Genomic DNA, 17,693 nt, shown 5'->3' with positions numbered 1-17,693 from the left:
AAATTGCTGGCCCGTATCTTACACAGTTTTTACATATTAAGCATTGTAGAGCTTTCATACTCCGAACCACTACAGAGACAAAAATGATGTGGTTAATGGCATTTTCAGATAATGGAACAATCATCCTTTTGACTTGATTAAATTCCATTGAAATGTATTCAAGAGGATGTATTCAAGAAAATTGTCAGTTTATAATCAGTATATTTTAAGAACGATATTCTCTGACTGTTGACTCACTTGACTATTTTCAGTATAAATAAGCTCTGCTTTTTTTTTTTTTTTTATTTCGAACCAATGAAGTCCTTTTCTTGACGTAAGACATATTCTCGTCATATTTGTTTACCGTTTCAGTTTCCGAGAGAATTATATCTGTGACATCTTTTGTCATTCACGAACAGAGCATTGATTTTGATTGTGATGGAATTAAACATAATATTATACTTCATCGATATTGTTTTTTTAATAATATCTCGTATCTCGTATTTCAGTAGATTCTCCTTTGCAAAGAAGAAAAATACTATAAATTATATAAAATGTTGCTAGTAAATATATTCTATTCGGATAATAGAACATTCAGGTATAACAGTACTGTGATAATTTATTGTATCTCGTTTATTTCTCAAATATTTCTCCTGGAATTGTCAGGAATTTTCCTAATTTATAGTTATTTGAGTTATTTTGAAAAGGTGGACAAAAGTTACTTCGTTGTTTCTACGAAACGAAATTATGCTATACACTTCAAGACTGACAATTGACAAATCAATATAGAAAGATATTATCATTCGCTGCAAAATTATTTTTTTTTACGTTGTGCTGAATAATCTCGCTGTGATCCATAAGTTTTTATGCCCCATCTTCATTACGTTTAGCGAACAAAAATATTTTTGACGTTTTACATTTTATTTTATTTTATTGTACTTTACAAAGTAAATCAGTAATTTATATCAAGAATGATATAACGTTGCACACCTGAGAACCTGACTTTACATTAAAGCAAAATTGAATTATCGTTTCGTTCCTAAAGATGTTCGTTTTTCTCTTTCTCTTGAAAATTTCGATTAACTACTGATATCACAAAAAAATTACTCGTATTCTTGTTATTAAAAACATGAAACTTATCTGAGAATGTAATAACATATATATTTAGTATAAAAGAATTATACGAGTGTTTTATATACCATTTTATGCATATAATAATAAGTGTTAAAAACAGTTCCATTAAATATTCAAGCTTATTGCTATATTAATAATTGTTTAAATATTTTGATGATCTAAAACGCAGCGATCGTACAAAATATTCAACGCTGATGAAAAATTGTATACCTTGAAAGAAGTATACACGGTAAAATTTAGAAGTTGTAAAGGAGAAGATTTCGGTCTTCAAGACCGTGGAAAATTTAATTACGAAGGAATTTTTTCCAAGTTCAAAGATGTTTGAATTTGAAAAGTTTTTCAGAGAAAATGTGTCTTTACTTACTCCCCTTGAAAATGATGTAAAAACACCTTTGAAAAGGACGAACTCGGCGGCTGTGAATGTAAAGGCTTCCCCGCTTTGAAACGATTCCACCGTAGATTATTGTATCATTTGTTTTCTTTCTTTTTTTCTCACAAAGTTAGTCTCTCCCTCGAAAAATATTTTGAAAATTCAAACGTCTTTACGGACACGGAGCAATTTTCTTTCCAATTAAATCCACTATGGTCTTGAAGATTGAAATCTCTCCCCATTCTTGACGATCTCTTCAAGTACGACTTCTTTCATTCACGAAGCTACGAACTTGAAATATTCTAATTCCAATGTATACGAAAGTCGCATCGTTGTATCAACTACGTCCGCGTAGGACTTAAAATCATTTTATATTAATTACGATATCTACAGTGTCAATAAAATTATAAACTTCACGAATAATTCCTATAAACGTACAAAATTCATAAATAGTTTCAATAAACATTCAAATGCGTAATTTTGTGAGCTTCTCTAAATCAACGTTTACCCCCTCGAAAAAGCGCAGAAGAAAACGTATCGCAAGGATTTAATAAGAAAGAAAAAAAAGAAAAAAACATTTTTCATAATCTTCGTCACGTTCGTAGAAACCGAGTGACAACGTGATGCAAAGCTGTCATGTGTGGACGCAGAAATTACGAGCCCCGGAAACGTATTAACAAAGCTTATACAATAATAGAAATAGAGAGCAAGGTGACATTCTCAGCGTGCTAAAAGTGCATGGTCATTTCGTAATTTAATGTTACGATATTACGTTACGCCGTGAAATGTGGAGCGATTGACGTACATATGATTTAAAAGTTGATTATACAGTGATTATGCAGTGATACGATCACCGCATTCGATCGATGTCAGAGTTCCGTATTTCCGGTAGAGAATTGATGATTAGATGAATTTATCAATCGGGTTCATGCATTCGCAAGAGAAAATATAGGTCGAATGTATCTCAAAAAAAAAAAAAAAAAAAAAAAAAAAAAAAAAAAAATTTAAAAAAAAAAAAAAAAAAAAAAAAAAAAAAAAAAAAAAAAAAAGAAGGAAACAAAAAAAATGCGAAAGAAACGAAAAATTAGCATACCCGCATGAAATAAATAAATATGTATTGATATAATTTTTGGATACTAGTCATCAAAGAGTGATTCAGTAATGAGTAGTTTTCGCCTATTATCGATTTTGAAGCTAAATTCAGCCACAGATTTTTCAATGATTACGTACTAAGGGTGTACAGATTTACAATTAACTCACAAAATTAATAGAACACTTATGATAATGTAGAGTTCAGTGTTTCCACAGCGTTCACTCGAACTGCTCGCGTGTTTACGGTAATTTTTCAACGATGTTGAAAAATCCTCCGCAAGTCGTAACGTCACGCAACGAGCATCCGTCGCGTCGTGAAATAATATTTTCGTGTAAAACCGAATGACGCTTTAACAGACGCCGTTTCGAAGACGAAAAAGGGGAGAAGGAGCTGGCTGGTTGGAGAGGAAAGAAGAAGAAGAAGAAGAAGAAGAAAAAAAATATTTCAGCGACACTGACTGCGACGGGAAAGCAATCGAGGCAATTTCGTTCTCCCTGCAACTGCAGCTGCTCGGTGTATTTTCTCTTGCGCGCGCCTCCAAAGAAAACGCTTTACCCGCCTCTGGAGGGTAATTGCTATCTACGGACGGTGAACCTTGTCGTAATTACTCGCCGTTTAATCTCGCGTCGCTTTTTCCATCGCCACTGATACCTCTCGCTTTGCTGTCTTGCCATGTGTACACTTACTCATAGAAACATTGCGTATAGTCCCTCCCTCCCCCTTCCTTTCTCTTCTTTTTTTTCGCGTATATATTTGATACATGCGTGACGCAGCATGCTGTGTGCACGGTATTGATAAACTTTCGACTTTTCGCTCGGGATTCGACGGAAAATGTTGATCCAATGGTCGATTTTTATTTGTTCCGCGCGTTTCGATTTTATTTGTTCTCGATCCATATTTCGGACAGAGAAGCTACAAGTTCGGATTTTTCCTACTTCCTTTTTTCTTTTTTTTTTTTTTTTTTTTCTTGTTTCAAATTGCCGTATCGATTGTTTCGAATTCTACACGCTGCTCGAACGTAACAATACGATTTGTATTTTACGAGTTTTTGCTCTGGATTTTAATACCGGCGAGTTTAATCTTTAACGACGCACTTTGAAATACATCCGGTTTTTGCAGTATCTATTCATAACAGAATATATTAATATTTTATATGTTGTCACAAATTCGTGTATGTGGGAGAGTTAATAAGAGATAAAAGAAACTCTATGAATGAATATTTTTCGTCAGTTTCTTTACGTGGGTTTTGAAGTGTTGGATTTCAATTTGATAACAGATTGAAATTTTATATAAGCCGAGAAATTTCATATAAGTTTAGATGTTAAGTCTAGGTGTATTAAGTTAAATTTAGAAATCCCTAATTTGCAAAATTTGGAAATTAAAGAGATATAATTTGAGTACAAACAGTTTCGTCATAAAAATACTAGAAAATGTTTAATTTATTGGATAATTTCAATTTTGGATAAAATATCATTAGTGGATGTAATATTATATGTTCAATATAATTACCGAGACATTTAAAAAAATATATGATAATAGTACGCAATAGTAAGCCAATGTTTCATATTCTGAAATACGTATACATGTATATATTTCATGTTGTATTCGACATTCTCTCTAATTGTATCTTTACTTATTTTCTTTTTAATTCATTTTCTTTTCAATTTCAGTTTCTCTTATATTTTAACACTTTTATTTATTTGTTTTTAAAATATTTGATATCTTAATGTTCCTTTTTCTTAATGTAACTTTCTTTTAAATTACATTTTTTGCAATTTGCTGAAAGTAGTCCGTGTGATCAGTACGTATCAACATTTGCTGCAAAAGAAAACTAATCTGTTTTGTACATTTTTACGTAGTAAAAATTCATTTCTGAAAATTAAATTTCATATATACGAGTACTCTTTCCATACTCTTGTGCTACTAATATACTTTAGAGTTAAGATCTATCGTGTTACAAACAGGATTTGGCTCTCGTTAACTTACGACGAGTTGCGCATTTAATTAGGGAAACCGGCGAACCTGTCAACGTCACAGTATTCACAAGAAAATTTGATTGCCAACGAAACTTACACAATGATTGCGTACGCACAAGATTGTGAAAATTAGAACAACAGCTGCTCCGAGCATAAACTTATACGTCCGTATATACAATATTCTGCATGTGCATATCAGAATAAAATGAACATGAACTGATTTAGTTCTCTAAAGAATTCAATATAAATATAAAAAAATAGCTTGATTTTTAAAATTATTGATAACGAGAAGATACAACAAGAAAATGAAAAGATGATGACAACTCGTTACCGGATACACCAATTAATCCACCAAGAAAGATCAAGAGGGATTACGTGAAATTTAATACAATTAAAAATTTAATAGATTTTAACAGATTTTAAGAATTATCCAATGTACGAGATTTAAGCGCTAGTTTTTTTTTTGTACTTTTTAACTTTTTTCTCAATAATAAATAAAACGAATGTACATTTTATTCTGATATGGCACTATATATACATACACACGCATATACATACACACACGATCACATATATACATATCAATTATATACAGCTGATATTTTTTCTTATCGATTTCCTTTAATAAGAGAGTAAGAGAGAGAGAGTAAGAGAGAGAGAGAAAGGCAAGGGAGAAGGGACAGAATTTTATTATGTGCTCGACAAAGTGTCCCTTAAGTGCATTAAGCTAAATAGCAAGAAGCAAATTCTTTTACGCGAATCCTGCGTAATTATTCTCGAATATTCCACGTTAATATTGTATACAAACTAGAGGACTTTTTTTTGCTGGATACCGTGAAAAATTCAACCGATCGGACTTGAATATTTATAGGCGATATCAAAGGGAAGACATTGAGGATCGATTTTATATTCATGCCCGATATTGATTGTGGCGAAAAATAGCATCTCATTAAAGCGTATTGTTAAATGTTTTAATATTACGTAACGCTCGGACTTTTGCTTGTGTACGCGGAGTGCCGATAATTCTCTTTTACAGGCCTATTTTAACCAATTCGCGTCTTTGGACGAGATGTCTCACTACCGTTTACACGAAGCTATGGCTTTATGGCGGTAAAGAATTATGCAGAGGTATAAAAACGACATAACTTTTTTTATTTTACTAAGAATAACAATTTGTATTTTGATGAGTGCTTTCCTTACAATCTCTTTCTTTTTCTTTCATAAAATCCTGATTTTAAACACGCAAAATGGATGTCATAAGCTCGTTTCAAAAAAAAAAAAAAAAATCATTCGTCGAAAAGAGAGTAACAATTCTGAGAAATAAAACGACGATGAAATTATTTTATGGAGAGAATTATTATGCTGTAAAAGAAATGACAGAATCTCGTTGATTTTCTAAGATTTTATTTCTATTTTTTTTGGCATTCACAATTCGCATACTCGCGACGAAAGTGGCACAAATCAGAAAACGCGATTTTCGAGTTATTGTTGATGAAAATGTAGAGATAGTTCTCGATCAATTATGAAAATTTTATTCATTTGTCTTCGTAATTAGCTTGATAGATAGATAGACACTCTTCCTAATTTATACGACACTGTATCGTACAAATACATTTTACTGTCTTATATGATGAGTTCTATTATTGTGATGTTATTTTGCATCATTGTTAATTATCAGTATTTGTTGATGAAGTGAAAATGGTATTTTATGAGAGTTCATGTAGTAATTTATATTAGATTTATTAATTTTGCCTATTTTATTTTACTTCACATTTTCCATAATACAACTTAGTGACAAAATTAAATTATCGTAAATTGAAAATTTCGAAATTAAGCAAATTTAAACATATATTATTACAACCTCCAATTACAAATGTTATCAATTAATTGTAAGTGTGAAACAATGTTATGAAATTATTTTTAATTCGCTTGGAAACTTTCGTTTCTTCTGCAAGGCGTGCTTTAATCATTTTCGTATGTGAATTGAATATATTACTTTTAGATACGAGATATTCTCCGCTTCTAACTGGTTTTTATTCGTGCCAACGTATTTTATTTATAAAAATACTCTGCACTTTATTTACCGTTCGCGATCCGTTTGTATCAATAACGAAATACCTAGTGAACAGATCTTTTATTTTAAATTCTCAAATTTCCGTAACTCTGTAAAAACACGCGAGATATCTTGTCTATGATATCGCGCATAAACGAAATTGAAACTAGAAATATCTCGCGTCCATAGTTGCGTAGTCGACGTCGTGTTAGTGAGGTGTTTCTATCAAAGATAAAATGACCCACGGTGGCGAAAAAGTTAAAAGGATTATTTAATTCAATTTCGTTCGTTGCAGTTGTTTCAACAGTTGCAATTCGTTTCGAGTGCAATAAAGGAAATTACTACAGTTCGAAATGTTTAAATTATCTTCTTATATTATTTTACGGTGACAGGAATTTCACAAGAATTTTATTCGTTCAAAGTTTAGAACTCTTTAAACTTTGAACGAATAAAAAGTTTGTACTCGATTGCACTTTCTGAAATAGATGCTGCGCTTTAATTCCTGATGAAACAGATAATATTTTAATATATTGACTGGCGACCAACTCGTTTCTATTCTTATAATTTAAATGAGACAAATATCACCGATGTAAAATTTTAAATAATATAAATAGTCAGATTAGTTAGAAATTTTCAGGACAGTTGTTGCATTTGCTGCAAGATAAAACACACTATGTTTTAATAATTCATTCAATTTAGTTTCTTGTTTATAAAATAAATGAAGCATACTTAACTATATAATTAACACGATAGAATATTAATAATTTTATAATCTGTATACGCTCATAGTCTGCATCAAGTATCGAAATTTTGATAAAAAGGAGAAATGTTAAAACTTTTAAGTGAGAATGTATATTTATTTTATTACTTTACGATAGTTAAATATTTCATTGCACGGACAGAACGTATAGATTTTGCATAACAGTCAACTCGTACCATTAGACTTTAGAAGCTGTAAATATTTAAATTCAACATTGCTTAATGTTGAAATTTTTAATTTGGTCGGATTTCATTACTAATTTCTGTCAGCGAGGGAACGTACAGTGCAAAATAAAATTATACACCTTAAATTTACTATAAATTACATACGAAATTACATATTTCAAATTTGTTGTATAAAATTATTCAAATAAAAAGTACAAATTACCTGTAATTTAATGATATTACTTCAAGGATAATACTGCAATGAATAACAAATAACTGAATTTGCAATATTAAAGAAAATATCTTTTAGTAACTAAAAAAAAAAAGAAGAAAAAAATGACCGGTTAATGTGGCGAAAAGAAAAATAACTTTGCAATTTCTGTTCGCTAGAAAGGTTCATCAAAATTCCGTACAAGTAGAAATCTCGTTGTGCGTCTTGTTTGAAGAGGAGCCACTTTAAAGAGCAAAGTAACGTTCCTAGAAACGTTTCAAAGAATAAAGCAAAGTCTGAGTATTCTTTCATTTCTGTTACTAGTCGAATTTTTAGCAGGTTGCCTCTAACTTCTCTCTCTCTCTCTCTTCCTTCCTCTCCTCTGTCTCTGTTATTATAGATGGATCGTGAAATAAAGATAAATGTCTGGCAGATTTATTTCCCCTTTGTTTGTGCTTCCTGAAAAATTACTTTTTCGAGAATCCTTCGACAACCAGCTTCGGGAACGCTTTCAATTGCATTATAATTTTATTTTTTGATCTTCCGTTTGATATAGAAATATTTACTAGAATATTTAGATCAATAGAATGTTATAGAAATATTTCTATTGATATAGAAATAATAACTAAATATAATTTGTGTTCGTAGAACGTACGAAATTTGCGTTTTCGTTTAACTGCCGTAGAAAAATTGTTGCGTTTCGATTTAAAAGTGTGTATTTTAGAAAAAGTGCCATAAGAGAGAAAGTATTTAATAGCAGACGTGTTCAATTTTGATAATCGCGAAAATATATAATAATAAAGAAAGATATGCTTTTATATAATGCAGCTTACTATGAGGAGGATGTATTTTTGCATTATGGTTGTAAAATATGTCAATTACTGTCAAGATGATGAAAATGAGCAAAATGATTTTTTATTTCAATTTTACAAATTCATTTTATAAATTTGCAGTAATTGTTTGAAATTTCAATAGTTTTCCATAAAAGATCGTGTTTTTTTCATCGTATTATAAACTTCTTCTTATTCATTTGTTTAATCTCTCTGGTACAAATTTTGTACTTTACAATTATAAATTAATTATTAGACCTTGCCTTGTTATACCTAATTATAATTAAATATCTTTCAATCTAATGTCAAATATTCCAGAATAAAATGCATATTAAATACAGTTTCAGCGATTTCAATTGTAATATATTTTCTTAGAAGCTGTTTGAAATTAATCTCTCGTGACCAAAAATTTCTCTGCTTTTGCAATTTCCAAGATAGATTTTCAGGATCACTCGCAAAAACTTCATTAGTATTTGGAATATCATTTTCTGTTCGCTGCATTTGCATCACACAGATGCACACTTTTTCGTTCATCAATAATTCTTCTTTCCGAATGTTAACACTGTCTGCAGCACCATTTGGATATCCGATGGTATTTTTAAAAGACTTTAAAAATATGTGTTTCCTTATCCTTTAGATTAATTAACATATATATATATATATATATTGTTATTTAATTTAATTAATTAATATAATTTAATTCAAATTATCATTCAATTTAATTATATTAATTAACAGAATCTTAAAAGTTAACAGTTCTATGATGATTAATTTAGTATACGCAAGCTTCAACGTTTGTATTATATTTTCCTTGATAATAATATTCATCTTCTGACTTCGTTATAAACAATTTTATAATTATAATCTTCAATCAATTATTATTGACGACTTTGTTGGCCACTGTTCATGTTTGTGCTTTCTGATCTAAACTTTTCATACGAGATTGCCTGTTCTTTGTAGCTCCTCAAGGAACTTTATTAATGTTACAAGCAACTTCTCCTTCGTCGTGCTGAAGCTCCAAGTTATTCGTAATTCGATCCACAATTTATCGCTTTTATAACAAAACGATCGACGAAACGCTGATCTTGTTAAATTCAGCAAGTTTCAAGCTTTAAATCGATGCCTAATAAATATTATATATTACAGTATTTTTATTTATGAAATTTTGAATGACTTTACATGCGTCTGAAATCCACCGTTTCGTTATTTCTATTCGTTACGATCAATAGAAACCTGAATCATAAGATATATAAGGCAGCAATCATTCCTAATTTCAATTACGAAGCACGTTATTGAACGTTACACGCTGTGACGGCTCGTTTAATTTAACGTTTGACGGGGTAAACAGGGCGTTTGGCTATTAATTATCGACACGAAGCTAAGAAAACTTTTCGTTTCGTGTCAGCTCTGCCCGTGTTGAAACACGCGACGTGTTTTGGCGTTCGACGTACCTTCGTAGTTCGAAGATAACGCGGGCAAACATCGATTTCTATATTTTCGTCGAACAGATACGTAATGAAACTCGGGGAGAGACTCGGGGGAAATTAGGAATCAACGGCCATGATCATTAGGTTATCTTCTAGTAAATATCAGCGTTTTCAACGCCTTCCTCTCTACTTAGATCTCTAGCAGGGAGGGAGCTAGCACAGTTAACGATAATGCAACTGACAGTCGAGATTTAAGATAATTGGATTTCAGTCCCAGCTTAAAATGCGGCTTCCAGCTACCGTTTAAAAATGTCGTCGAAACCAGATGGGTACACGTGGAATTTTTTGTGAAAATCCGGAGACTCGATGGAAGGAGTAACGTGTAACAAAGTACAAGTTATAATAACTTTTAACTATAATTTTAACTAAAATATATTTAACTATATTTAACTTTAATAATAATATTATAATTATTTAACTATAATAATAACTCTTCGTGGATCTAATAGTTTGTTTGGAATAAAATACACTTCGACAGGCATTTGTTGTCAAAGTTTTAAAGACGTGAGAAAATTCGAATATTTTTTACGTAGATTTTTGAATATTTTTTGATGATGCGAATTAAATGCTGTTAATGTTTATTTACAATAAAGCAATAAATATATTAATATACATGCGTGTATATGATATTCATCAATCAGTATATCTAACATTTTTACACTATACTTTTTTTAATTGATTAATTTAGCTCAATTTTATTTACTCTTTTATTTGCTCACTTTTTTTTTATTTCATTACTATTTTTTTTTAATTGATTAATTTAGATTTAATGAAGCAAATGATAATACTATTATATCTTGTCGTGGAGTATTGCTGTCAACAGTTATCATCGTAACATTATAATTATTGTGTTAACAACTGAAAGTTGAACAGAGATTTGTTTCATCTACTAAGTAATATAATTTTCTGTTTTGTACATTGTACAAATGTTTCATATATTTTGACGTATTACGCGTATTTCGCAAATTCGAGGAAACACGTAAAAATCCGTAATTGTAACGTACGATAACGTTATAAGGCTCTGAGTTGTTAATGAGCAAGTTAAATTTTACGCGAAGCTAATTCAGACACATAAATCGGGGAGTGTACGGCGTGAAATGTATATATATTGCGATTAACATTTTGAGAATGAAACTTGAAACGGGAAAATATTCATCAGATAATTGTATCGAGGAATAATTTTTTTTATCCAAGAAATATTCTTTTTCACAATAATTTTTAAAGGTGATATTATTTCTTTATTTACACGAAAATGTAATTCCGCAGCCGTAAAATACTGCGATTTGACGTGATTTTTACAACAAAGACAACATTCGTGCAGAAACACAAATCGCCAGCAAACAGCGACTGGTTGAAGGAGAGATAAAAAAAAAATCCGGGAATGGTTTATCATGGATATCTCTATGAAGAGATACGTGTTGTACAGGTTTGAAACAGGTATCTCGGATCGTTTACGCACCTCTAGTGGGAAGAGTACAGGAAAAATATGCTTGGATCGAATATACGATGGCGTAACCTATCTATCCTGTCGAGCGAATAATGTGCATCCATGATACAAGTGACGAGCTCCAACGATACGTGTACATACATACGTTCACGTCTGAAAAATACTCCTTTTTTTGTTTTGAAAGCAACTGTGCTGCGTTCAATCCGAACACATCCACATATCACTTGTGTTGAACATTGTTTCTCCGTTCGTTGGGAAGATATTTAAGAAACTGATCTGTATCTTCTTTATTTCAGTTATGAGATATATTCTGTTTCAAATGTACGTTCGTATACTCCGATTAAATGACTTTCGTTAGAAAAATATTATAAATCAGTTCGTCTTTTAAAAAATAGGATTGATACAGGTGGTGATATGTGAGACTTATATTTATCTATGCAGAGGATCTTATGAGTTTCTAAATTTTTATGATTTTATGATGTTTTCGAAGCGTAGGGATATTTCTATCAAGGTTTCTCTTTATGCTAATTATTTCTTAAAATTTAAGATTTTGACGTTCGTATTTCTTTTGTTATATACCGTTACAAATAGACTAAAAATTTATGTGAAATTTAGAGGTACAAAAATGCACGTAATAAAAATTGGAAATCCAATAACACAATAAAATATCCCAAGTACGATGTACAATTGTCGTAACATTTGATACGTGAAAGAAACTTTTACTTAAATCTTACTCGATTTAATTATCTTCAACTATCTTCAACTTGTATGAAATTTGAACTTGTATAAAAACCTGCAGTCTAATTATGATATGGAGATATTACTGTTCCTCAATGAAATGATGACATAGAGTAGAGTTTATAGAATTCTTGAAATAAGTAATGTAAAAATGAACAAAATGTTTTTAGAAGTATTGTTTTACATGTTGCATTTTTTCCCCCGCATAATAATTTATTAGAGTATATGGGTATTTAAATATTAATATTTAGCTTTATTTCACTTTAATAGGACTATATCTGATTAATAGCTGTATGAGATTAAACTTTTATTATTACTTTGAATTATTGTGGTCACCCTCAAACTCCTTCTCATTCCCTCTTTCAATTGCTGGCTGATTGTAAACCGATTAAACCAGAGTCGAGCATCACTTCCACTTTAAATACCATTTTTAAGAAAGAAAATCGAGAGCACTCATTTACTCCAATTCTTCTCTTATATTTATTAGTATCAATTATTCTCATGAATTAATAAGGAAAGCGCTCTCATAGCTTTCCAGATTTAAATTTATCTTTCACATCAGCATCGCAATCGTTACTCTGTACAAAATATTTAGAATTTCATTCAGTCGAACATCTTAATGCGAATTTCTATGAACAATACGATTTTTGTTATTTCTGGATTGCCTCGTTCATGATTAAATTGCATTACGCAACAGGATTGGGAGAAATTTTATTCGAAACAAAAATGACAAATAATAATTTGAAGTAATGAATCACTTCTACATTTTCTTACTTTTATTTCGAAAATAATATTGGAAAAGTAATTTTATCTTGCGCTAATCTTTATTTTATTAATTTGAAGTAACGAATAATTTCAATACAACGTGATACTTTGTCCGGGGACGAGAATTTTTACATGTAGTATTAAACGAAACAAGCAGTAAATTAATGACAATACAGAGTGATAACTTGCCAATAATATATCTATATTTATCTATATTTTTGGATATGTCTAAGTTTAAGATTGCAGGAAATTTTGTATTTCTGACATCGATAACAATACAAATAAAAATTTCACAACATAATTTTATTTTATGACTAAATAATTTAGAAATAATTTAGAAATCATGTGTTTGTTTAAACAAGTTAACGCAGGATTATTTCAAGATAACATTGAATCGAGTAAAACAATATATTATTTAAATATAATCATTTTTAACTAATCTTTTTGAAGGCGATATTTTTTCACTTGTGCTTCATATTTAAGTCTTTTTCTATCAAATGATTTAGATACTTGAAAAAAAAAAAAAAAATGGTTATTTGAAGGCAGATCTAAGCTTGCAGAACTTTGGAATCGTAATTCGCAGTTAATTATGTTTATCAAAAACTATTTGCTGAATTATTCATAGAAACAGATAAGTTACTTCTTCACTCACAAAGAAATTACTAAACGATTACTCCGGCTGTTCCAATATAACGTCGAGCCAAACAATCGTTTCTCAAATACAATCTGTCGCGTAATAACATAAATTTAATGAGAACGATTAAGCTTAAATATACACCCCGTTGTACACTCTGGCAACGTAATTCGTTACGTTTAAGCAGCGAAAAGTTCCAACGGCGACGCTCGAGCGCTCGCGAAGCGTATTGAAATACCAAATTATTCGAGCAACCTTATTTCGAAGTATAGCAAAGCACTTCGAAAACAAGTTCACGAATATTAAGAGTGACCCAGTTGCGCTTAGGGCGGGGGTTAATTAGTTCGAGCAACGAGCATTATGTCAACGTCGTTTCAATGAGACTTAGTTCGACGTGAAAATGAAGTGGACGTCTCTTTCCTCCGCGGATTGCATTATTCCGCTCAGGAAACGTTCAACTTGCGTTAGTTGTAATCGCGTTCCGCGAACCTTCCTCCGGGCCTTGTAATTCCTTCAACTTTTTTTTTTAACGAGAGTTCCGACTCCTCCGAAGTCTGCAGCTTATTAACATCGCGAAACTTTTTTCTTTTTTCGCCGACCGCCACCGAGAATCGACAGGCGTTTATCGAGAAATATTTGCCTTGGAAACAAGCGTCGCCTTTGCGGGGCAAAACCAGCCGGAAACCAGCTCGACCGGCTGGTCATTTTTTAATTTCAACGTTGGCCATTGTTGAAGAGCCTGTGAATCGGTCGCAGGTAAATTAAAATTATCGTGGACGCGACCTGCTTTCCGCGAGAGAAACGGCCGAACGGTTGAAAGATTAAAGCGTCGTTTCTCGAGTTCATTCCGGAGTTGAATTAAACGGTCCTGTCAGCGGAATTTTTCCCTCCTTTCGCGAGTTCCTCTACCGTCTCTGCGGCGATAAAATTAGGAGGGTGACTAATTGATCCGCCAGAGAGAGGAAATAAAATAATTTGACAGGACACGTGTCAGAATTTTAGAGCTTGACCGGTTCTGTTCATTCACGGTTCGAGTGAATTGTTTCTTGATTTGAACTTTGATTCTGATCAAAATTCATTAGTCAGACTGTTAACCCATGAAAGAAATCGTGTGTTTACTATATTGCTCAGTTTTGGAATTTTCAATTTCGTTTAATTTTATTACTGACTTCTGTCAGAGATGTAATATAAAATGCAAAAGATGTTGAATAAATCTTAAATTTTTGCAATGTATATTTTTATATCATTTGCAAGCTCATGATGCCACTTGAGATTTCAGATGAATTGATTCGATTTGGATCCCCTCCTATCTTCTCTAGTTCCCAAGATTTAAAAGCAATTAATTTAATTTAAGACAATTTATTATTCGAAGAATGTTTATATTTATACTTATGGTCATTGACTACGGCAATTAATAAAGAAATAAAATTTATTGTGTAGTTATTAATACGTTGATAAAAAGCGAACTTATTAAATGTGTTAGCGAAATTTTAAAATATTTTATGTAACATGCGCAGTTCACAAAATATAAAATGTAAGATGTGAAATATTCATAAACAGTTCTTATAAATGTTTGAACACTTGAAAAACTATATAGAACTTTCCGGTAATAGAAGTAATAGAAGATGATTCTTCGTGCAAAAACAAGTCAAAAACGAAGAACAAAAATCTTTCATTTAAGGCTTCGTTTTGGAGAAAATCAAGTTTGAAAATTTATCATGTATACTTGAATTTGGCTAATTTTAGACGCAGCAGAAAAGAACAATTAACAGGAGATTATCCAAGAAAATAAACCTCGAATCTTTCGTTAAAAATTACCCTGATACACGTGTATTTGATAAATGTTTAAATCAATTTTCTCGAAAACGAAATTTTTATCACAGTCTGCTGCTAATTATTATTTTCTGTCACTTTCAAATTCAAACATACTTGATAAATCTGAACTCGATTTTCTCTTTCAAACTAGGCCATAAACGAAAAATATTTTACTCCCTGTACATCTTTGACTCGTTTCTTCAATCGCCCCCATGCTCGACTGTGCCATTGTTGCCAGATCACTCTACACACACGTTTCATTTGAATAGCTGTGCAATTTCATTACGCGTAATTACTAAGGTCCGATTGCTTTTATTTTCTGGTACGATGAATCGGGGCCAATGCTGATGTTGCGAATAATTTCGTGGTAGGACGCGTTGTACGCGACGGTCAGTCTAGTGCCACTTCCTGTTTCCTGTTACTCCAGTTCGATAACGCGTGGGCGGAAGGGAGCACGGTGGCGAGCAGTCTGGAAGATCGAGTTTCTAGAAATGTAGCTACAAAGGCACCCAAAAGGACAAGGAAAGCGTATCTTGCTGAACGATGTCGCTTTTCATGTCTTCCCAGTCGTACTGCCGTATCCCTCGCTGTTGCTATGACGACGACAGGGGAGTAGCTAAGCGACTAACGTTTCCTACGAGCTGAAACAGCCAGATTCTCGAAAATACTTTCTATCGTCTGAATCAATTCTCTCGACCAATCGCGATTTTGACAGTTGAACTGTTCGTAGAATCGTTCGTAATTAGAAATTTTGGTAAATTTTAACGCCAAACGATTTTTGTATTTGGAACAAATTTTCTTCGCAATTGGACCAAATTGTGAAATTCTTGTAGCTGTGGAATAACGAATATGTGTACTTCAGAAGCCAGTGTGATTGTAATAATTTTATTCATTATAAAAAAGTATTACAAGTAACTTTTCTTTTCTTCCGATGAAAGTAGAAAATTTAATTAACGTACGACAGTGAAATTTTGTTTTAGAGTAAATTCTACTTTGTAATTAATAAATTGAACGTTGTACTCAATATATGTATTAATCCTTCAGGGACGACGCCTTAATCATTTAGACACGTGAATAATTTTCATTCTGATCATTTAGACATTTCGATAATTTTCACATCACACATTAACTTTTTCAAATTTAAATTGTATTAATAACGTAGTGACATATCAATGATAAATTTAATAATGACTTTTACAGATTAAAACGGCGACAAAAGATAATCACGATTGATTGATATTATTTATATGTAATTACGAAATTTATATTATTGAAATAATTCTATTGTGAATTGTTAAAATAATTTCTGATAGAAATCGTTCTTGAAAAGAACTGAAGTCAACGAACCTTACTTTTCAGCTTTGAACATTTATACTATACCAAGTAACTACGAGTTTCGAATAATCTATAACCACCACTGTATTAAAATTTCTCTCTTTTCGTACGTTTCCCAGCTAATGTAATCAGACATTATCGACCCATTTAAATTCAAATTCTTACAGAATAATAAGTCTTCGCCATCAGAAATCGATTATTCGCTATTAAAAATCAATTTTTCACTGTCGTGTCGGTTTCTACATAAAAAAAAAAAAAAAAAAAAAAAAAGAGAAAAAGAAAATGAATTACAAATCATTTTCATTCGCTGTGAACTGACTGTAAGATCGAAAGTTGAAGAATTTTGCGAACGCTGTCGCGTGTCATCGTTGCGTCCTCGAGAGGCGAGGCGAAAAATCGCCGAAGTTGGCGCGGTGACCAAAAGCGGACGCGGCCTTTAACTTCTCGGCGACCAGGCGGATTTTTCATCCGCGAGGGGATAAAGTGTCTCGGTTGCACGTCGGGCCGGTGTTGATTTACAGCCAGGCCAAAGTTTCACCGATGGCCGGACGACTCTGTTCGCTGCAGCCGCGAGGGACCCCGCGAATTTCGCTTTTTATTCGCGCGCAAATGCGCATCCGGGAGAGTTGAATTATTATTTCGCGGAACAAACGGGCGGGCACACAACTGGCACGCGGGTTCGATGAAACTTTGAAGCTGCGAAACGACGCGCAACCCGGCGAATTTCGAGGATTCAGGCGTGCAAAATGTAAATAGCAGTGTTTCGGTAGTTGCACGAAACAAATTTCTTGTATCCTCCCGTGAGAAGCGTCCTGAGCACGTTCACGAGCTTGAACATTCGAATGAATTTGTTTTATTTTACTGTTTTGTATAAAGATAGATATCGATGTTTCTGAGTACGC

Source organism: Frieseomelitta varia, unplaced genomic scaffold (genome assembly GCF_011392965.1).
Source record: "Frieseomelitta varia isolate USP_RPSP 00005682 unplaced genomic scaffold, Fvar_1.2 scaffold_522, whole genome shotgun sequence".
NCBI lineage: Eukaryota > Metazoa > Arthropoda > Insecta > Hymenoptera > Apidae > Frieseomelitta > Frieseomelitta varia.
The sequence above is the reverse complement of the archived record's forward strand: the minus strand, read 5'-3'. Positions refer to the sequence as shown.